General features: G+C 47.3%; 1 protein-coding gene across 1 annotated transcript in view; it reads left to right on the forward strand.

Moving 5' to 3' along the window:
* Positions 1-5,990: 5,990 nt before the first annotated feature.
* Positions 5,991-22,885, forward strand: part of LOC146801831 (uncharacterized) — a 185,054-nt gene continuing 168,159 nt past the window's right edge. The window contains exon 1 of the mRNA XM_085621345.1: positions 5,991-6,121. The gene's annotated coding sequence lies outside the window, so the exon portion shown is untranslated. The remainder of the gene's footprint in view (positions 6,122-22,885) is intronic.

Consider the following 22,885-nt stretch of genomic DNA (forward strand, 5'->3'; position numbering starts at 1 on the left):
CCCATTTAGGAATACGGCTTTTAAAATAAATAATCTTATCTGTGACACTGACTTCCGTATAGTTTATCTGTTTTTTTGTGAGTGCAGTATTTACATAGCACGACCTCGGCCCAAAGGCACTGGGGCGCTTTACATGAGCACGACAATACATTACACAGATGTATTAGCTTGAAGCCGGCCCGGCCAGACCAGCTGTCGGGGTGCAAAGACATATTGGGGACATTCGGAAAGCTTCCTTAGGAATGCATCCCTCCCATTGCTTACCCCTGGCTTTTTGTTTTGTCACACACAGTTGCTTTCTTTCTATTAGCTGGCTCTATTGTTTTATCTCGCCCAGCATCTCTTTGTCCCTCCCATAAAGTATAACCTCTTTACCGGCTCTCTGATTGACTTCTTTGTTTCTTCCATGAGTGCTTTGCTTTTCAGGAACTCTTTTTTTCTTTTGCCTGAAGCACTCTAGGAGAGTGTATGTTTTATTGAGCGGTCCCCTTAGATGCTTCTAAGCAGCTCCACCCTGCTCCATGTCACTCCCAAACACAGTGTGGAGTGCTTCTCCCCATTCTTCAAACCAAGGGAGTAGCAGGAAAATGTAAATACCCCCCACTTAAAACCAAAGCTCTGATGGCACCAAGCGTGCGATGCAGGTGAGCCCAAACCTCCATAGAAGAGCTCTCTCGTCACTTCTATTCAATCATCTAGCAGTCATCATTTTACCCTTCATCTACCTGCTGATTTCCACCATTCTATCATCCATTCATTCTTTTTTCCTTCATTAAGTCTTTCACCATTCCATCCATCCATTAGCAATTCCATCCATCTGTTCATACATCCACCATCTATGCATGCAACTATCCATACATCCATCCATTATATGACAGACTCATCCATCAATAATGCCTCTCAGCCATCAAGTGTTCCTTTTATCCATCTATTTAGCCATCCATCATCCACTATCGGTACAGATTTCTATTTAGTTTACCATCCATCCATCCACTATGCCATCCTTTCATCCACCTATCTACACATCCTTTCACTCACTCATCCACCCACCCACCCCTCCACCCACTCATCCACATGTTTTCCCCACTCATCCACCCATCCCTTCACCCACTCATCCATCCATCGTTTCACACATCTATCCTTTCACACACCCATCCATCCTTTCACCCATTCATCCACCCTTTCACACTACCATCCTTTTCACCTATTCATCCACTCATCCATCCATCTTTTCACCCTGCATCCACTGTACACCTTTCTCTCCCTTTCCCAGCAACCCACCTTTCTTTCTTCCTTTTAGTTAATTATGATCTCATATCTGCCAAGTTGCAGATAAGAGGCCAATAAAAAAAAACACCCCCGCTATAGCTGCTGAAGGGGGGGTGGAGTCACTACGCCCCTAGTTCAAACATATCTGCATACCCGCAGTTTTACGGTGGAAAGCAGCCCTGCAAGGAGGGCACAAGCTCAGGCTGAAGAGCTGGTCTTGCTCTATTGCTTGTTGCCCACGTCTCTTGCTTTTTTTTTGTAAATCCTTTTAAGTCAAGACAATTCACTTCTTATTTACGTTTTTAGGTCGAGTATTCAAGACCTCTTGTATATACTTTAGTATATACTTATATATACTTCTATGTATTTATACACAAGAGTTGCCCCACCGTTGAGGTGCACTCGCTAGCGGCGTGCAGTCGTTAGGTCAAGCGCTTCAGGGCACAACACAAGTCTCAACACTTGCCTACGCGTTTCGGGCTTTGCGCCCTTCTTCTTGGACAAACAGCAGCAGGAATGGCAAACGAATAGCTTCAAGAACATCCCCTTTTATTGGTCACAGCCATTGCACACAGGTGAGTGTCCTGCTTGGAATTCTGGGACTTGAAGTTCACAAATTAAACCCCCAGTGGATCGCTGCCATCTCTGCTAACTGGAAAGTTCTTTTGGAGAAACTAAAACCATCGCGCTCCTGTGCGCCTGCATGTCACACGACCTCCACCTGCTCACGCCACATACTTCTATGTATATGTACTTTGTGGGCTCTGGAGATCAGCCCTAGAACTTGTCTGCTTCCTCTTAGGGCCTTTTTTCTGCCTCTATTTAACTGTCTTGATAGAAAACGACCAAAAGAGGTCAGTAAAATACCAGAATAACTTTAGCATTCTCTAGATCCCGGTCCATAGAAATTGTCTTCCACAAGCACCCGTAGACAATAATATTTTTTTCAAATCTTGTATTTTCAGTAATATGACCACCGAAAGCCCAGATTTTATATTAAAAACAGAGCTTTGAACTATACTATTTCCCGCTGAAAGGCAATATTTCTCTCCATGTGTTCCCATACCTGGCGTGTCACACAGTTTGGTGCTTACTGTCCCTAAAGAACAGTAGTGTTTCAACACCCAGGCTAATGTGCTGCATAGCTAAATACATATAAGGTCCCAAAGGCGAGATCGATTGCATTGCAAATACTTGTTCTTTTTACAATAGGTTAATTGATGTTCAGATAACTTGTGATGGAAATAGTTTTTACCCTGCCACGGTAATGGGAGTTTGGTTAGAAGTTCAACATTATAGTTGCTATTGTTTTGTTTATTGGTGGTTTTGTTCACCTGCTCTGCTATGGGGAGGGCTGGTGGGAGGGGAAATGGCGTGTGATGGGTGGTAGGTGTGGGAAGTCGCGTGATCCCTTTCTGTATATACGTTAGATGGGCACTACGGCAAGCAATAGTCATCTGACAAGATTAATACCTACTCATGACTTGTAATGCCAGGGGATAAACAGCCTCATTAAAAGACACAAATATACACACATACCTGCACTGCAAGAGGTCGACACAGCCATGATCCAGGAGATGCACCTGACGTCAGTGGAAGCTTGCAAGTTTAAAGAGTGTTAGAGGGGGAAGCTTGGCTTTTTCCAGGGGTACTCTGATATTAGGGAGACCTGTGCATCCCTTTGAACCCCTGAGACTAGTACCTCAGGAATGTACATGTTCTTACTGTGGAGGCTAGATAGAGAAGTGATGCTGTTGGCCAGTGTATAGGCCCTGAATGTGGGCCCAAGGGATTTTTATGACGTCCTGTCAATGGAAATGACCAGGCTTGCTGGCACTCCTTTCTTGACTGATGTCATTTTCAATGGAATAGAAAACTATGGACACAGATCTCACCCTCCATTGACCTTGCGAATCAGATCCCTCCTTCAGAATCCTTTGAAGAGTACCTGCAGGACAAGCAACTCAGTCACCTTGAACACAAGCAAAGAAAGATCCGGATGGACCCATCAACTGTAGGAGTTGAACGCGTTCATTACCTAACTGACTTTGGGAAAGACCCTGGGATCTGATGGCTTGCCAGCCAAGTTCTATAAGTAACACCTCCCGAAACTTGCACCCAGATTACTGGCACTGTACAATTATGTGCAAAAAGTATTTTTAGACCTTCCCAAACCAGGCTGAGAGGCAGGGAATGCAGGAGCATCCAGACCATTGTCAATATTAAACATTGACTACAAGATACTTAAAAATATAATTGCCACACCCCTCCTGGTGCTGATAACAAGTGTGGTGCATCTGAAGTAGAGCAAATTTATCCCTGGCAGTAACAACCCACAAAATATACAGCGACATCTGCACCTTATAGACTCTAACTTAAATGAGCATATTACCCTGGGAGTAATACCGGTACTGAAGTAAGGCATTCAATACCCTTTGCTGCTCATACCTCACAGCGGTCTTTAAAAAATGGGCCTGGAAAAGTGACTGCTGAGATGGATTAAAATACTCTACACAGCACTGGTTGCTAGAATTCAGATTGAGAAATGCATTTTAGACCTTATTGTCATCCAAAGTGGGGTCAGGCGGGGTGCCTGCTATTTCCATTAATATTTGAGTTGGGAATAGCCCTGGTGGCACATTTTGGAGCTGTAGGTGGAACACTAGACATCATGGTAGGAGGAATAGTATATTCATTATCGCTGTGTCTTGATTTTCTTGGGAGACGAAGATGGTACATATACCGTGCAATTGGGATTCTGGAATAATTTGGACGTATCTCTGGCCTCATGGTTAATTGGGCTAAGATGTGTGTGCCCCCTACTAGGGCTAACACATCTACCCAGATGGGATGGTCAGAGGTGAGACTACAGTGGGAATCATGCTTGGTCAAATATTTGGCTACCCGGGTACTCAATAACAGACAGGATATCAATGATGCTAATGTATGAAAAGCAATCAGGAACTTACAATCCAGTGTAGAATTTTTGAGAAAGCTACCATTGAAAACCATGATACGAATAGCGTTGACCAAAATTGTGATGCTCCCTAGAATGCTATATTAATAAACTAACTCTCCCTATAAGTTATCTCTGAGCCATTATAAAGATGCCAAGGCAGGAGCAAAGATGTTCTTATCATAGTAAAACGTCCAACAGGCAAGAGGGCTTGGAATACAGAATTTTGGATATTATTATATGGCACTCCAATTTCAATGACTAGCATGAAGGTAGCAACCTATTCCACATAGAGAGGCTTCAATGTATGACCCGGTAAAGGCTCTGATGTCATCCTATGCCACATTCTGACACCATCTGCACATAGTGCCAGGGTATACCAGTGCTTGCATCATCCCTGAGGCAATGATGGGGCAAGCTCAAACAAAAGTGTCAAACACTACAGATCTGCTCCACCAATATCTATCTGATCACAATCATAAATGGGTCCTAGAGCAGGATTCAGGGATAGATCCGTTTGGGGATAAAGGCAGAGACAATGGAGACACAGGATACCCTGCAGGTTTTTTTCTGGCACATTGAAAGCATCATTGGCTAAATACATAATAGATTGTGGCTGTAGCTTCGAATTACCCTACCCGTAACCAAATGCAAAGCCATTACCCAACTTTATAAAGCACTGTAGGCTGACTTAAATGGGGACCTTGATTATATGGCATTGAAGTGGGCTCAGGATATGGATCTCGATATTACTGACAAGGATTGGGTAAATGCTGTTTACTACCCTACTCAAGAAGTGAAAAACACATCCACTATCGGAGAACAATAGGACATTGGCAGGCATTCTCACCCTTTGGACATAAATGGAAAGTTAAACATGCCATAAACAACCTAACAACTTCTGGGGTATCGTTATGCATCAATCCCCCTGCTTGCATGTAGTTGATAATACTTGTTCCTTCTCCCCATCATTGACGCTAGCCCTGCACCAACACCAAATTGTTTTTATTGTTGCTTTTTCTTTTTTCAGTTCAATGCTGAAGACAGGTACAATAAGAATTGGCAAAGACCATAGGTCTGCCATTGGCCACTAGCCTTTTGGCAATTCCTGTTTTGCTTTGTCATGGTTTTTGCAAATCTTTATTGTTTAGGAAGCTGCTGGGCATTCATCAAATCTAATCAAAAACCCTTAGCTATAGGGAAAAATTAATTTTTCATCTTAAAAAAGTACACATTACCAAAGTACTCCCTGGCACTGAAGGAACCTAGCTTGTGTGAGTATTTGCTCCTTGTGAAAGTGCAGTATGCCTCAACTCATAGTGAAGTCAGTAAATGGCAGAAGTAGATGACACATTTCCCTTTGATGCATGCTGGAGTGGGTGGAAAAAAGTGAATGACACAATCACAGAATAATCAATGAAGGCTGGCTGAAAACCCTTATAAGTAACCATGTTATACATAATTTTTGTAAAATCAGAAGGTCTTGGCTAGTATAGATCTTTAAAAAAGCCATTTGGGTTGTTATTAAATGCCAGGTCTGTTCTCTGTGTAATTTTATCTGGCTAGTTTTTCACTGCCATGTGTCCGATGCCTTCAATGTCTGCTCGATTCCTTGGTGGGACAGGAGTCCCAAGGATACATCGTACCTTCCCCAGTCCTACCGCTAATACCCTGGGTGGGGACTACAAGCCCCAGGGTGCAACTCTGCCTGTGCAGGTGCTGCGAGTGAGTGGTAGGCGTCAACTTTCCCACCACACAAAGCGCTGCCTCCGCCCCCCGCGGCGCAGGACGCGCGCGGGCTGCACCCGGGCAAAGCAGGCCCGTCTGAGCCCGTCAGTGACTGTTTGAGGCCGGGCTGGGCCAGCCCATTAACACTTACTTTCTTTTTTCCAAATGGTGAGACTCTTTGGTTTGTTCTACTGTGCCATTACGCTATTTTGTCAAAGGGATCTAAGCTCCATTTAATTCTTGTTATTGTAGGTTTATTTATTCTTTAAGGGGCTCATACAATGTGCAAGCGTAAGCCTTGACAGGGAAAGTGGTTGTGGGAACTCTGGATGCTTTCCTGACACCGGCTGAATCTGCGTTAATGCTCGAAATCGCGTTAACTGAACGCAGACTATCTATTGAGCCCCTTCCAGCTGGGTTGCACCCGTCACCGCCTGCTCAAGAAGCCAATTCTCCCGTTGCACGTATCCCTATGATATCTCCCTTTTCTGATCCCCCTACAACCGGGTCACTGCACGTCAACCCACATGACACACTGAAATAGAATAATGCGACTGTTAGATCCAAAGTTGTTACCAGGGGCCAAAAAGCAATAAATATTCAAACAACGAGCTTCAAACCACCAGGGAAGAAAAGGAAGCTTCAGGCTTACAAAGGCACACCAACAGGTGGCATACACCTTTAGGGCCTGAGCCGATAACGGGTTTGCATGAGTCAACTTCTGAACAAACCCATTTACCTCATGCAGAGGTGGCTACTACTTGTTCTATAGGTCTGAATTCTGGGGAGTTGTGGCGGAAGATGGAGGAAACCCTCACAGCCATTGTTAGCCCTTTAGTAGCTACTGTTACCAATATGGAGGGAAGGCTAGCTAACTTGGAGAGGCTCATTAACTGCTCTTCTGTTGTGCCGTCAGGTCCCAGCCAATATGTCTCGAGGGTTCCTTTCAGCTTCTTGGATGACCGTGCATATAATCATCCTCAGAATAATGCTATACATAAGGACCCTCTACATCAACAAGCGTCAACCTGCTCAAGTCTGTATGCTAACCTAGTATGTCCTGCGTCCGTCGGGGCTGGTCCCTTGCAGTCTCAGGCAAGGCAGTTTGAGCCTTCCCACTTAACCCAGCAGACACTTTCGGATGTTGTTAATTGAAGATCTATTCCCAACCAGCAGACATCACGTAAAGAGGGATTGGGGATTCCGATTCAATCCAGTTTAGGACCCCAGAGGCCCCCTGGGGGGTGTGCCACGGGCCCGAAGGTATTACACCTTCCACCAGAAGCAACACCACTTACCGTAGTCCTGGTGAATGTCCCCCCGTTGCCACAAGGAGAGTTCGAACATTGGTCTACATTACGTAACAAATCCATGCACTATTTAAGTGGAAAAACAGGTTTGAAAACTGAGCTTTTCGCTGAATTTAGGATGGCACGTTGGATAGGGTGGGTGGGAGCATCCTACAAGTCACTGCCTGGAGATTGTGTAGTGCCTTCCTTTGCATCTCAAGCCCTGGTTTGAACCATCTTGACCAGGGTGGGCTACTGGCCAGTTAGAAGTAACGGGTTAAGCATTGTCCCTTTGGGTTTTTTCTATCAACCTTCCAGATCCCTTCAGCCTCCTTTAGAGGGACCTCGCTTAGGTTCTACTCATTATAATTACCCAGTTCCGGTAAATAACTTTTTTGAACCTCTTTACAATCTGGAAGATATTGACTGACTGATGATCCCCTCACAGCCCTTTGTCACAGTAAAAAGGGGGGCAGTATTGTCAGGGGATGGTCCTATAGTTCAGTATAGCAAGTCAGATTGTTCCATTACAGTGAATAATTTATCTTCTCCACCGACTTTGCTGAATCTTAGGGAGACAGAGGGGAGTAACTCCCCATCACTCTCGTAGTTAAACTGAGGGGAGCGCTGCTCCAGTGCAGGGTCCCAATATTGCACTAGCCACCTTCCCTCCTCAATACAAGAGAGTTCCACACCTATCGCAGCAATATCTGCATGTAGTATCACCTCTTGGAACATTGCAGGGTTACGTTCTAAGATACAAAACCTGGTGTGGTGTGAGTTCATTGAAAGCATTGATATCTTGTATCTGCAAGAAACATGGGGCTTAGATCCAATACATATTAACGGCTATAGGACTTTTAATACCCCGGCGGTGAAGGGTCTGGGAGGCAGGCCTAAGGGCGGTTTGTGCACGTATATCTCAAACAAGCTAGTGGCGGATAAGATTGCATTTTGTGCAGGGGATTGTTATCATCATATCATTGAACTAGTCATTAATCCCTCACAGTGTATGGTTCTGGTAAATTTTTACAACAATGTTCCAGCGGGAGAACTTGGGTATGTGCTTACAAAAATTGGTGAGGCCATGCATGCCATCTGTAATATGAGCTCAAAGGACTGTATGATAAATCTGATAGGGGATTTTAACTGTTCATTGTGTAAATCGGTTGATTTTAGCACGTGCGGACTTCTTAATGATGAGGGGGAGTTTAATACTCATTTTTCTCATATGAAGGCCGGGGAACATTTTAATGAACTTTTGTTTCGTAATGACTTGGGTTTTGTGAATGATCTTGTACCCATCCCCGAGTCTATGTCTTCTACTTTCAACGGAAGAGGGCTTGCATCCACCATTGACTTCATGTTAGCCTCATACACGCATGCATCTAGGTTGCTCTCCTTTAAGATAGGGGATATTTCCCTGAGCGAGCACTACCCACTCTGTTTAAAGTTAAATTTGCCTCCCCCAAGACTCAAGAGGAAGCAGTCAACTAACCAGGTTATAGATAGCCTAGACTTGAAAAAAATGAATGGCTATTCTTTGCGATGGTCCAAAGTGGACCCTGAGGCATTGATAAAACCGCTCATGTAAACCTGCCTTTGATATCTGCCTGAGTGAGCTTTCCTCATCGGACGGCATTGTACACTCCTTCCTCGAAACAACTAATGAGGTTAGGGACTTATTAAGTGTCCAATGCCGTAATAAGCCTAAAACTTTTGGTTGGTTTAATAACGCCTGCACTAAAGCACACTCTAAATTGAAAGCCGAGCTGCATAAGCAACCCAGATCTCCTTTGGGGGTAAGGCAGGCAAAAGCAGAATATAAGAGGGTCATTGCTGATAGAAAACGAACCTTGAGGGAGGAAGCCTGGGAATATCTTCACTCTGCAGCCCAACGGAAGGATTCTGTGGCCTTTTGGAAGGTGCTAAGGGCCCCTCCCCTGTATGGGGGGGAAGGCCCCTCTATTGAGATTGCGATACCGGAAAATGTATGGGTCAGTCATTTCTCTAAAGTTTATAACGGACCTGGCCTTCCTGGCCAGCAAGCCCCGGGTGCCCTTTCTGTGCAATGTAATCAAGGCAAGTTGCAAATAACGTTGGATGAAGTAGACAGAGCCCATGTCTGGAGCCAGGGGGGTAAGGCCCCCGGTTCCGATGGGGTCCCGGTTGATTTATTCAAATCTAATGTCCTTTTATGGGGTCTCTTAATAACTCATTTTGTTAATGCTAGCGCTTGTACTACATTTCCAAAGACTTGGGTGGAGTCAATTGTTATCCCGATCTTTAAGAAGGGGAATCGCCAAGACCCCGGTTGTTACAGACTGATTTCCCTCCTTGATTCAATGGTGAAGGTGGCAGGACGAGTTGTCCAGGAACATTTGCAGGATTGGGCGGAAGAAAACCAGGTACTGTCAGACTTACTGTATGGTTTCCGGGAAGGGCTTGGCACTACAGAACAGAGCTTAAACCTAGCTATCATTCTAGGGAAATATACTAGAGCCAAAAAGGGTAGACTGTATTTAGTCTTTGTTGACCTTACGGTGGCTTTTGACTCTGTAATACATGTTAGGCTAAGGGAGATGCTTGCAGGCTTAGGGGTGGACCCTAACATCATTGCTTTTTTGCAGCGCCTGTATGATGGAGCTTCTGCCAGTGTTCGCTATGGGGTAGATGGACAGTGCACGGAAACTTTCCCCATAAGGAGGGGGGTCAGGCAGGGTTGTGTCCTGGCCCCATTCCTTTTTAATCTGTACATTAATGGGATGGCTGATGCACTGCTAAAGAGTGGTCAAGACTTTTCACAAGCGGGTGGGCAGCCTATACCCGCTCTTCTCTATGCGGACGACGCAGTTCTAATGGCGCGCACTCAAAATGGCTTGCAAAGTGTCTTAGATAGTTTTAATGTTTTTATGCTTGATCTGGGTTTAAGTATTAACATCTCAAAGACCTTTGTCATGAGCTGTGGCCTAGGGGCTTAGAGGGAGATGGGCATGGACATACGTCTGGATGGCAGGAAGCTAGCTTTAACTAGGACTTTTACTTGTCTTGGTATCCTTTTTATTTTATTATTTTTTTTTTTTTTTATTTATTTATTTATTTTAATTTTTTTTATTAGAAACCGTAGGTACACGATAAAATACAGACAAGGGCCTACAACCACCAGGGCCGGCCGCTATAGAGCCCGAGGGCCCGCAGTGCAACGCCACACATTCAAATGAACCAGAGGCAAAGCTCCCGGCAGTTCGTGAGCACATGTAACAGGCTGTGGCCATAGGCCAGGAGCAATCGGAAGAAACAGTTTCATTTTCTATTAAATATAAAACACACTCAAGGCAATGAGAGTCCGAAATAGCAGCGTGCCCTTCCCAGGACGGGGAGCAACGTACAGTGTCCAAAGCAGGTCTTGTCTGGAAGCGGTAATGGGGGGCAACGGGAAGACAAAGCATGGAACACACCTAATCCCATCCCGCAGAATGCGTGGCTAGGGGGACAAAGCAATATCGACCTCTAATGGCAGAGGCGGGGCGCAGATACGTCCACGATATAAATTCCATGGACCCCATACCATAGTCCATTTCCCTGGCTTACCTCTCGCCACATACACCGTCTTTTCCCTAAACATACACCAGTCCATATTCTCCTTCCATACCTCGATCGTGGGCGGCCTCGGGGAGCCCCCTAGCTGTGCAATGTTACGCTTAGCCACCATGTACCCCAGAGTCACCCACTGCGTCTGTGCCGCATTATAATCATTCGGTTCTCAGACATTCAACAAACACCTCCTAGCCTCTGGCAACAGAGCGACGTGCGTGACCTCCTCCATTACGGTGTGGATACCATTCCAGAATCGCACAACCTCCGAACACTCCCATAAGATATGAAGAAAGGTACCTGGCAGGCCACATCCACGCTTACACAGTCCATCCATCGAGTAACCCATACGCAGCAGACCGGGCCCCGTGACATACACTCTATGAAGGATCTTCAGCTGTACAAATCGTAAGCGGGCCGGGATCGCCACCTCTTTCGGGGAGGCCACCGCTGAAACCCAGTCCTCATCGTCCAGTTCCAAGCCATCGTCCGTCCATGCCTCCCGCAGACGGAGCAGCAAGTCCGCGCGATCATTAATGAGTTTCTTATAAATCAGAGAAATAGTGCTGTCGGGCACGTAGCCATCCAACACTCTATCCTCCAGTGGGGAATACTCGGGGATAGCAGCAACGTCCGGAAAAACCGAACACAGCGCATGGTAAACTTGCGCATACCGGAAGTACTCTCTATCGTTTAATTTATATTCAGTTTTAAGCATTTCAAACGTTTTGAAAGACCCCTTCGCCCAAAGATCACCCACCTTACATATACCAATCATATCCCATTTCTCAAAGCCTTTCGATCTCCACAAACAGCCCAACCGCCCGGAGGCATACAACGGCGTCGCCCGAGTCAAGCGATCCCTCCACCCCATTGCAGCATTCGCCGCGTGCCACACACGTACCACAACCTGCGTGGGTCCTGTCAACCGCGTGTCCGGGGTCACCGAGTACAGCGCCCTATTATAATCCCCACCCGGGAGCAGAAATGTATCCATCTCGAAGGCCGGATTCAAGGCAGGACCGTATATCCCGTGGTTCACCGCCGCCAACTGAGACGCCCAATAGTATCGTTTAATATCGGGGAGGGCGACCCCCCCATCGTACCAAGGGAGCGTCAACTTGGCGAGAGCAATCCGCGGCCGCCCGTCCCAAAACAGTTGGCGCTGAAGACCCTCCACCTCCCGGAAATAACGGGCCGGCACGACATCTAGAGTATTTTGCAAAGCATACAAGAAGCGAGGTAGCGACATCATTTTAAACAATGCCGCCCGTCCGAGCGGCGAGAGCGGAAGTCGTCGCCACCTCGCGACGTCGGCCTTTAATCGCTGGAGGGGAGGGAGAAGGTTTCGCTCATAGCGGACCGCGGGATCCAGAGAGATAAAGATTCCCAAATATTTGAACCCCAGTGTAGCAATCTGGATGGGGCAATCCCGTGGTAGGAGGGGGGCCTCGCCCGAGAGGACGTAAACACATGACTTGGCCCAGTTAATGACCAGGCCAGAGTTGCGACCAAAGGAATTCAGTACGTCCACCAATACAATTAGCGACTGTCGGGGAGAGGTGAGATACAGAAGGATGTCATCCGCGTAAAGGGAGACACGGTCTTCAAACTCCGGCGTCCATCTAATGCCTTGCAGCGACGGCTCCCAACGCAACCAGGCGGCGAGAGGCTCCAAAGAAAGTGCAAAGAGAAGGGGTGACAACGGACATCCCTGCCGCGTACCTCTCCCCAGTGCGAAGGGAGCAGACACCCTACCATTCACCACCACCTGAGCCAGTGGGTCAGCATATAATAATTTTACCCAACCAATAAACTCAGGGCCGAACCCAAATTTCGCCAACACGGCCCAAATATACGGCCACTCCAAAGTGTCAAACGCCATAGTGGCATCTAAAGATGGCTCACGTATAAACTCCGCTCTAGCAAGCACGCCGTGCAACCGCCTCAAATTCAGAGCGGTATTCCGATGGGGTATGAAACCGGACTGATCCTGATGAATCAAGTCGCCCACGACCCGAACCAGTCGATTAGCCAATACCTTAGCCAGAATTTTGGGTTCTGCGTTCAACAGCGAAATGGGCCGATAGGAGGCGCAGCGATCTCGCGGCTTCCCCTCTTTGTGTATCACAACTATGTTGGCGAGGCGTTGGTCAGGGGGGAGGAAGCCCGCAGCACGTGCCACGAAAAACATGTCCCGAAGATACGGCGCTATCTTATCGGGACGCCACTTATATAGTTCGATGGGAAGACCATTAGGACCCACAGCCTTACCTGATGCGATCGAGCGAGTGGCCAGAGCGATCTCATCTGACGACAACTTCGCCTCCATCAATACTGCATCAGCCTCCAATAGGGTTGGCAATGCAATATCTCTAAGCAACAGATGAGAATCCTCCTCCGAACGCACAGAAACCGGAGAGTATACCCCGCGGAAATAATCCGCGAAGCAGTCAACGATCTCCACCGGGTCAGTCACACGCACTCCATCCATTCTCTCCACAACGGGCACCACCCTGCTCGCTCTCTCCTTCTTATCCAACCAAGCAATCAGCTTTCCGGCCTTATCCCCCACATCATACAGTCGTCCTTGCTGCTCTCTACTCATCCCTTTAGCGGCTTCCGTGACTAGCGCTCTATAATCTGATTGTTTGAGGCTGTAAACGTGCAATTTCTCATCAGTAACTCCCCGTTCCAAGTCCTCCTCCATTTCAGCTATTTCAGTTTCCAGGCGAGCCACCTCTGCTCTCTCGCACCTCTTAGCATGGGAGATAAGGGACAAGGCCTGCCCCCTGATCACCACTTTATAAGCCTCCCATAGGGAGACGGCCGACGACACAGACCCCACATTATCATTGAAGTAGTGATCAGTGGACTTGACCAGTTCCACGCGGATCTTAGGGTTACGTATATACCAAGGGCTAACGGGTGCTACTCTCCCCTCTGCCCCAGGGACAACCTTCAGTTGCAACCATATAGGGGAATGGTCAGAAATACCACGGGCTAAATGACGCACCTCCCCAATCATACCAGCTTGGATCGCCGGCATAAGCATATAATCAAGTCTCGAGAGACTCCCATGGGCCCCCGAGTGAAAGGTATATTGCGCCTGTCCCGGGTGCATCAATCTCCAGCAATCTACAAGTCCCAAGGTGTCCAAAAAGCCACCCAACCAGGCCTGAGCCCTCGGGAGATCCCTGGGGGGGGGGTGACGGTCCTCCAACCCGGAGACAACAGCATTAAAGTCACCCCCCAACACCAGAACCCCCCCAGGGAGTCCCAGGACCAAACGCCCCAGATCAGCAAATGTAGCCGTCTGTAACCCCGGAGGCACATACACAGCAACGAGCGAAACAGTCCTACCCTCCCATCTCCCCACCAGTGCCACATAGCGCCCCCTATCATCGTGAAGCACCTCGTCCACCTCCAATGGGAGAGAGGCCCTAACCAAAATGCCCACTCCCCTAGAGCCAGAAGTGAAACCAGAGGGAGCGGCAAGGCGATAGCCCCTCCTATTTAGGGCATGGAAGGAGTTCCCAATCAAATGTGTCTCCTGCTGGAAAACAATGTCGGGCGAAGTCCGTTTCAAAAACTGCAACACCACCCCACGCTTGATCCTGTCCCCCAGTCCATTTACATACCACGAAAGGATTCTCAATCCCCTACCCCCCATCCCACTCCCGTGCATGATACCCACATCCCGGAAAGCACAAACCGGATAAGTCAGCAGAGAACTTCACATTGCCTTGCGAAACAAACAAACAATCCCCAACAACCCCCCTCCCCCACAATCCCCAAACCACAACTCCCCCCTCCCTGCACCCCTGCTTGAGCCCAAACAGCCCCCCCAACTCGCAGTGTGCCTGTCGCCCTAACATATACCACAAAAAGAACCCCAGAAGGAGGAAAGGACCCCAATAAGCTCCCCACAACCCCCAGGCATTTGGAGGGCAGATTGTGCCAAACTAGGGTCCAGTTGAGCCAAGGTACAAAACGTCACCAGTCCAGTCCATCACCAGGAACCAAGTTCTAGGCCTGCTCCACCAAATCCTGTCCGCGCTCCGCCGTCCGACTGTCTCGATCCTGTCCCCGAGGCAGGGCATCCAACCAGTCTCCAACCGCCTCCGACGGTCGAAAAAGTGTGAGCGACCCCGGAACTCAACCCGCAGCCTAGCCGGGAATAACATCGCATACTTCAGCTCCATATCCCTCAGGCGCCGTTTGACGCCCAAAAATCCCAGCCGTTGTTTTTGGACCGCTTGCGTGAAGTCCGGGTAAAAGCTAACATTAGAGTTCTCAAACTTCAGCGGCCCGGCCACCCTCGACGCCTGAAGGATAGCATCCCTATCCCGAAAGTTAAAGAGTCGGGCGATTATAGGCCGCGGGGGAGCACCCACTTTGGGCGCACCACCCGGAATCCTGTGGGCCCGCTCCACCGCAAAGAACTTGCTCAGTCCCTTGGGCGCGAGACGATTGATCACCAGATCCTCCACAAAAAGATCCGCAGCAGAGTCCTCCGACCTTTCCGGCACTCCAATGATACAGACATTGTTCCGTCTAGCCCTGCTCTCGGAGTCCTCAAGTCGACGGTCCGTCAGATCACTGGCTAGCCGCAACCTACGGACCTCCGTCTGCAGGGCGGCCACGTCAACAGTTAGACTCGACGCCGCTTGACTCAAGGAGTCGACCCGCTCGTTAGTTTTGGACAGGTCTGGCCTGACCAAATTCACATCGATCAGGACTGCGTCCAATTTATGAGCCAAGGTATCAAACTGCTGACCCACAGCGGTCTTCATCTCCTCAATGGCGCCCATGACGTCCAGCAAAGTCAATTCTGACGATGGGTCTGAGACCTCTTTAGACCTCTCAGGCGATTTATGCGAGCTACCAGGGGATCCCTTTGCCTGCGCATATCGATCCATATTATTGACCTGGGTATAGGCACCCCTCCGAGTTGACTTGGGTTTCGACTTGTCTCCGTCTAGTCTCGCCGCCATCGTCCGGAGGCCACCAAGGTTGGCACCCGCCCGCACCAGGAAAAAGAGACCGGGTAGCTAATTCAATTGAACACAGCCGTCGCCGACAGTAAGCCCATGTATAGTCCGAGAGTCAGGCCAGACACTCCGCCGTCCGCGCCCCTCTGAAACACCAAAGTCTCTCAGCCGATATCAGAAAACGAGCTTGAAAACGAAAGTGAAAGTGCGGGGTCCGTGACAGGTCGAGCCCAACCAGCCGCTGTTGTTCACTTCGTACCCGGGCACTTCACCAGCTCGAGATCGGGACCAAGGCGAGAGCAGGCCGCAAACTTCGGAGTGCAACCATTCCGGTTCCCGGCGTCCGATCCGGATTTGGAAAACTGGTGGCACCTCAGCGCAAGTTCATCTGCAAACGCCCGTCGAATAAACCAGGATTAAGTCAGGATAGACGTGGGAGGTTGCGGGGGCCCTCGAGAGCCGTAAGCCTACGCGGCCATCTTGGTTGCGCGCTAGGCTCCTCCCCCCCTTGGTATCCTTTTTAACCAGAATGATACTTGGACACACACTATAGCCATGAAAAAACTTATATTCAGTAGATCAACTAGTGCCCTTGCTACCTTTGCGAAGAAGTTGGGCAGGAAGCCGCCTGGGGAACTTTTCCAAATCTATAAGGTACAATGTATCACAGCCATGATGTATGGGGCAGGGTTGTGGGGTTTTGCCAACACCCTCCCCCTACAATTACTGGAAAATACTTTCCTGCGGTACATCCTTTCAGTCCCCAGCGGCACGTCCTCCTTCATGTGCCATGAGGAGCTAGGTCTTCCTTATATAGCGGACCTCATTCAATTGGAGCCAATACTTCTTTGGCACAAGATATGGGCCAATGAACAGACCCACCTAAACAGAGAGATCCTGCGTGATAGCCTTAGTCTGGAAAGGGCACTACAGATCCCCTGGGTCAGGTTCGTTCACTGTTTTATGAATGACCTTGGACACCCAGACTATTTTACAAACCCCAGTTCCATGTATCGAATTTCTAGAAAAGCATTGAAGAAAGAGAGCCTTGAACTGTTGGGCTCATTAAGAGCAGCAGGTGAAGTCTCTAAACCCACTGTTATGCAACATCAGATAAGGCTCACCTGCTTGGGCATGGAACCATATCTAATATTTGTACTTAGTGGCTTTGATAGGCTGCACCTGATAAGATTTAGATTGGGCACCATTCACAGATTAGTTACCATACTCAAAATGAATGACTGGTCAAGACCCCTTCCTTTATGTCCCTGCGATACCTATTCCGAGCAGTCTACTATCCATTTAACTCTTTTCTGTAAGCTGTATTCGGAGTTAAGAAAAGTTTGGTCACTGCCACTTTAAAAACAACAAGGTCGTAGGCAATGGCGCTCAGCCCTTATTCGCCTACAACTATTAGAAAATGAACATGTGGCATGGAGGGAAGCAAAGTTTTTGAAAAAGGACCTCCACCAAAGGAAATGTATGACATTTGAGGTTCCGTAGGGTATTCTCAACGAGGGAAAGTGGGATTTTAACTCTGTATATATTCTCTTAACGTTGTAATATTTTAATGTTTTGTGGACTTGCAATTTTAGTGCTGTATCAATTTCTGAATTTTATCATGACATTTTATTGTATATTTCTGTGCCTTGATGACTGCGATTATCATGGTCGAATAAAGCTTTTTTGATTGATTGATTGATTGAATGCCAGTCTCTTGCCTTTGAGGAAGAAGGCAAGAAAGAAGAAAAAGAGAAAGAAAGAAAGAGAGGGAGGAAGGGAGGGAGGGAAGGAGAAAGGAAAGAAGGCAAAAAAGGAAGAAAGGAAGGAAGGCAAAAAAGTAAGAAACACGACAATAAGGAAACAAATAAGGAAATAATGCAAAAAGGAAAGAAGACAAAGAAGCAAGAAGGAATAAAACAAGAATAAATAAAAGAAAGAAGGCAAAATATAGTGAAAGAAGACAATTGAAAAAACAAGAAAAGAAAGTGGAAAGAAGGCAAAAAAGACAGAAAGATAGGAAAAAAGTCAAACAAGAAAGAAAGATTGGAAGAAATAAAGAGAGTAGGAAAAACAGAAACAAAAAAGAAGGAAAGAAAGAACGGAAAAAAACAAGGCAGAGAGATGGCAAAATGAAAGAAATTAGGAAAAAATGTAGAAGAGAGAAACACTGAAAGAAATAATGCAAAAACCACAAAGGCAAATACATGATGGAAGGAAGAAACAAAGAAAGAAAGGAAGAAAGAAAGAAAGACAAGGAAATGAAGGCAAAAAGAAAGAAGAAAAACGGGAAGAAAGATGAAAGAAGGCAAAAAGAAATAAAGAAGTAATGAAGAAAAGAAAGAAGGAAAGACAGAAAAGAGAAAGAAGGCTAGAAATAAAGGAAAAAAGAAGGAAAGAAAGGGGGAGAGAAGAAAAAAGAAGAGAACAAACTTAAGAAGGTAGGCAAAAAAAGAAGGCAAGAAAGAAGCAAATAAAACAAGCGTTTGCAATGCAAATAGGTCTCGCATTTACGTGAGTTTAAGCTATTGGCATTGTAAATGACAATGCCTTTTATTTATGTTTTAAAAACAAACACAAAAATAAAAGGCATTGTCATTTGCAATGTCAATAGCTCAAACTCGCGTACATGCGAGACCTGTTGCATTGCAAATGCTTGTTATAGAATGCCAGCTTGCCAGGGTGGCCTGATCCTATAATGGCCGTATGGCTAACAGTCTTATGACTACATCGCACTTACCGGGGAATAGTCCCAGTAGATGGATGGGTGGGACGGAGAAGCAATGACCAAAAAGAAAGGTGCAAGATTCAGCTGGGAAGTTTTATTTGAAAGGCGAACCTTGACCCTTATGTCACAGCTGTTAACAGCCCCCCCCACCCGAACCTTAGCAGACCATTCACAATTACTCACATTGTAGCTAACGTAGCCATTATGTAGCAAACTCCACTCCAAGGTATTAGAGGTCTGTACATTAGAACCAGTTACATTACACTTGGACACGTTATTTATTTATTTACGTTGTTGGCACAGGGAGATATATTATATATAAGTGACTTGCCCAGCATTACATGATGATGAGCCGACTCTAAAACTCAAAGCTGGTTCCCCAGTTGAAACATCGGCAGCTCTTGTCGTTAAGCCACGTCCTCTCCAACTGGATAGTTTGGCATAATGTTCAAACAATATTCAAAAGAGGAAGTGCTACAAACCCGGAATGCGTGGAGCTGCGGCTGCACGTGCTCGAAAAATATAGCTTTAGTGTGGAAATATTTCCTAGGAGAGTTTGTGGTCCAGCAGTCCTTGTCTAACAGCTCCAAGTCCTGCTCTGAAGCGATGGAAAGCAATGTTTTAAACATGTGTTCCAAATCAGGAAATGGCGGTCACAGTGAAAGGCTAGGAGCCCTGTGCTCGTCCACTACAGCGGGTGGCCCTCTCAGCTGCAGCGAGCAGGCAGTTCATGGGAACCACTAAGCGTGCAGGCCCCGCATTCCGCCATTGTTATGTGTGCAGGCACCAGGCACGGGGCAGAAGTAATGAATGCCGCTGACCGAGGCACCCACAGGGGGCCACTAGAGAGGTCGGCGCTCTGGTGTCGCCTGGGCACCCTACACCCCCTGCCCCCTTTGGGGAGCAGGGACTCCGGTTGGAGTCCTCCCCTACTTCCGGCCTGGTCGTGATGCGAGGGGCGTCTTGGACCTGGGGGAGGGTTTATATCCCTCCCCCACCATGTTGGCGACCTCTTTGTTTGCCGTGCACGCTGTCTCCCTCCCTACCGTTGCAGGCGGAGTTACAGGGCGATCTGGAAGCAGGCCGGTACCAAGGGTACCTCTGCGCGGCACCATTGGGGGTGCCAGAGCCAAATCCGAGGAGCCTCATGGGAGGGTCCTTGAAACCGTGTCAGTGCCCCGCTAGTCCTTTGGGCGGTTGTGAGCCTGAACAACCGGGGGGTTTGCTATGCGACGCTCCGCCCTGAAAGGGGCGTGAGTAAGAAGGTACCAATGGTCACGTGATCTGAGAAGAGGATCACTAGTAAGGGCAGCACATGCGGGGTTTGCCCCGGTGCTGCCTGGCTCATCAGGCGGGCAGGCGGCCCAGTTGGTTGCCTGCACTTGGATCGCCCGTAAGATAACCCACCTATTAGATAACGGTGTATGTAATAAACCTGCAGCAATTTTATCCAAAAAAATAATCTGTGTTGTGTGTTTATTCTTGGGAAATGTATATATTGTTGGAGGGGTGTAAAAGGATGCCAATGACGATACTATGCTTCCGGGCTTAACCACGACACGGCAAGTATATGGAAAACAGGAGCTGTAATTAACACACACCAGGCACTGGGAAGCAGGGAGAGTTCAAAAACGGCGCCACATCTCTTCATATGCAACTTTGTGCATTCACAGCCAGTTAATAGCCACTATTTTATACTCTGAAAATAAATGTCAAAAGAGCACGTGCTAAAAAATGGAATACATGAAGTGCCTAAAATCACAGCGCTGGGGCAAGCGCTATAGCTTTAGCTGTAATATGCATAATAATATACCACCAAACACATTTTATTCCGAGGGATTTACGGCGTCGGGAGGGCAGTGGGGTCAAGGGCCAGCATGGGTCACTTATCCTAGCTTTAAGATTAGTTTTGATATCACAGGTGAATGATTGGCAATAATAACAGGCTCTACTTGGGGCTCCACCGCACACATCTGCCGTTTCCAAGCGCTGTAACGTAACTGGCGTAACTTGAACCAATTTAGTTGTACTCAGCAAACCTGGGAAGGATAAAAGGTGGAGTTTGCTGTGCCAGGACTCAAACGTGTGACCTGACCTACAGATCACATGAACCTCAGCGTTGATTAAATCAGCGAGCAATCTTACCACAAAAAAACCTCATATAAATTTCAACGAATGTATTTTTTATTTAAACAATAGTAATATTTAAATAAAAATAACAATTGTAGCAGTAAGGATAGACCATAGCAACGACTCTTGGGGGAACATGTGAAACTCTAAAATCTTATTCTAAATATCAGTGTCTCCAAAAATTGAGAGGAAGGTCGTGTGGAGAAGTTTCCAAGGGACTGATGCCGCAGTCGGGTTCTGTCCGAGCGGCGTAAATTAACAGGGCATAAATTCATTTCCGCCTGTGGAACGCGGTGTCCGCTGTTTACGCGCGTGGGAACGAGGCGTGTCTGACTGGGCCTAAGAGCGCGTCCAGGGCAAACTATCTGACCCCTTTTAGCCTATTCCGGGCCGAGCCTGTAATTTCTGAAACCTGTGAAACTAGTTTTCTTTTTTCCTGCCTGGCTCTTATGGAAAGTGAGCAAGCGCCCCTGCTGCATAGGAGGGTTTACACGCAGGAGGAGTCTCCCTTGAAGGCATTTGGCCCAGAAAGGGTAGAAGGCCTGGGACAGGGTCAGTAGCACGCCATGACCGTGCAAGAACATGCCCCCCTTGGTCGGGGAGGTTTCGCCTCACAGAAGACACGTCTCGTTTCTGTGTAAGAGGCTGCCGTAAAAGTGGGCTGCCCCCTGAATGAGAGATGGGGGTGGGGGGGGGGAGGGGGTTGCTGACAGTGACATCCAAGGATGGGGAGGTCATGAGACATCCTTGTCATGTCCATGGTCAGAGGGGCTCCGTCTCACAGACCATGAACCAACTTTATTAAACTTTTACCATGGCCGAACATAGGCTACCCAGAGTTTTATCCCAGAAACTTGCAGTCTAAAGAGTTTTATAGGACAATCTTAAACCTGTTTATCCCATGGAAGGAATAGTAAACCAGGCCCAGTATGTTAGAGGAAGGTACTGGTGTCTGGTGTTACTAACGGAGGACAGGCACGTAGAGCTGGGACAGACAGTGCAGCAGTGGAATGCTTGATTAGCTGAGCCTCTTGTGCCACTGACGCTGGTCTAAACCTGCGGCTTATTTTAGGGTACTGGTCTGTAAGAGAACACCACAGACTTCGCTTGTGAAAAGGTCTGTAGATAAGAACATTAACAGGGCACCCTCTGTTCTGGATTAGTTGTGCCGGTACAGGCTCATTCCATGCCACAGATGAAGACATCAGGTCCACAAACAGCGAAACATCTCTTATTCTGTGGCACTTTCCACATAATTATGAATGTTGCCACATAATCCATCATTTTCTGCATAAACTGCAGATTAAAAAAAAAAAAATCTAACTCAAACGCATCATAAGTTATTACAATGCAGCAACAGGTGTTGTTGGCAGTGGAAGGCCATTCACAAAGAGTGACTAGTCAACTTTAAGTTACTTATTGGTGTGTTTGGGTGTTAACCTGGTATTAATGAGGTGAAATGCCTGCCCAAACAGTGTTAACACAAGCACACAAAAAAATAAAAAAAATAAAGTGATACTATCACAAAATGTGGGGCATAGAATTTTTTGCCGCATAATATAGTCAACCCTGCTGCATACTTTGTGTTCTCCTCTGCCGACTAAGTCTGGTGACCCTGCTTATATACCAGGACACTAGCAGAAATGGATGTGTGGTGCCTGCCAATGATGGTCTGCGTTGGAGGGGGGCAGCAGACAGCCAGCCCCTGGCCTCCTTGGATGTGAATTCGTGGCGTTGCTCTAGTCTAGAGTTTATGCACGACTTGCAGTTAATCACACCCCAGAAAAAACACAAAAGAGCCTTTACACGTGTTGAATACTTTAAACCAGATTGTTTTAGAAACGGGCTCTCATTTTGCGTTTATTCCTGGAAGTAAAACTGATAAGCCGGTCTGGGAGCCCCAGACCCTTACAGTTCTCTCTAGCCACCAGCCTCAACTTCGTGGAGTCAGGGCATCCGATGTATAAAATATGCCATATAATATGGCAAGAAACAAGCAAGACTGTACGTATACATTTATAGAAAATGTGTAACAGAAACATGAGCTCTGGCGCAGGTGTACGCTACATCTTTATTTTTGCGGAAGGCAAGCATTGCCTGCAGTTTGTGTTATACCACTAGACGCTACTATCTCCAGTGATACATTGTCTTATGCGCTGCAGATGCAGTTCTGCGCATATAAGCGCTATACATAACG

The sequence above is a fragment of the Triturus cristatus genome, chromosome 8 (genome assembly GCF_964204655.1).
Source record: "Triturus cristatus chromosome 8, aTriCri1.1, whole genome shotgun sequence".
Taxonomy (NCBI): Eukaryota; Metazoa; Chordata; class Amphibia; order Caudata; family Salamandridae; genus Triturus; species Triturus cristatus.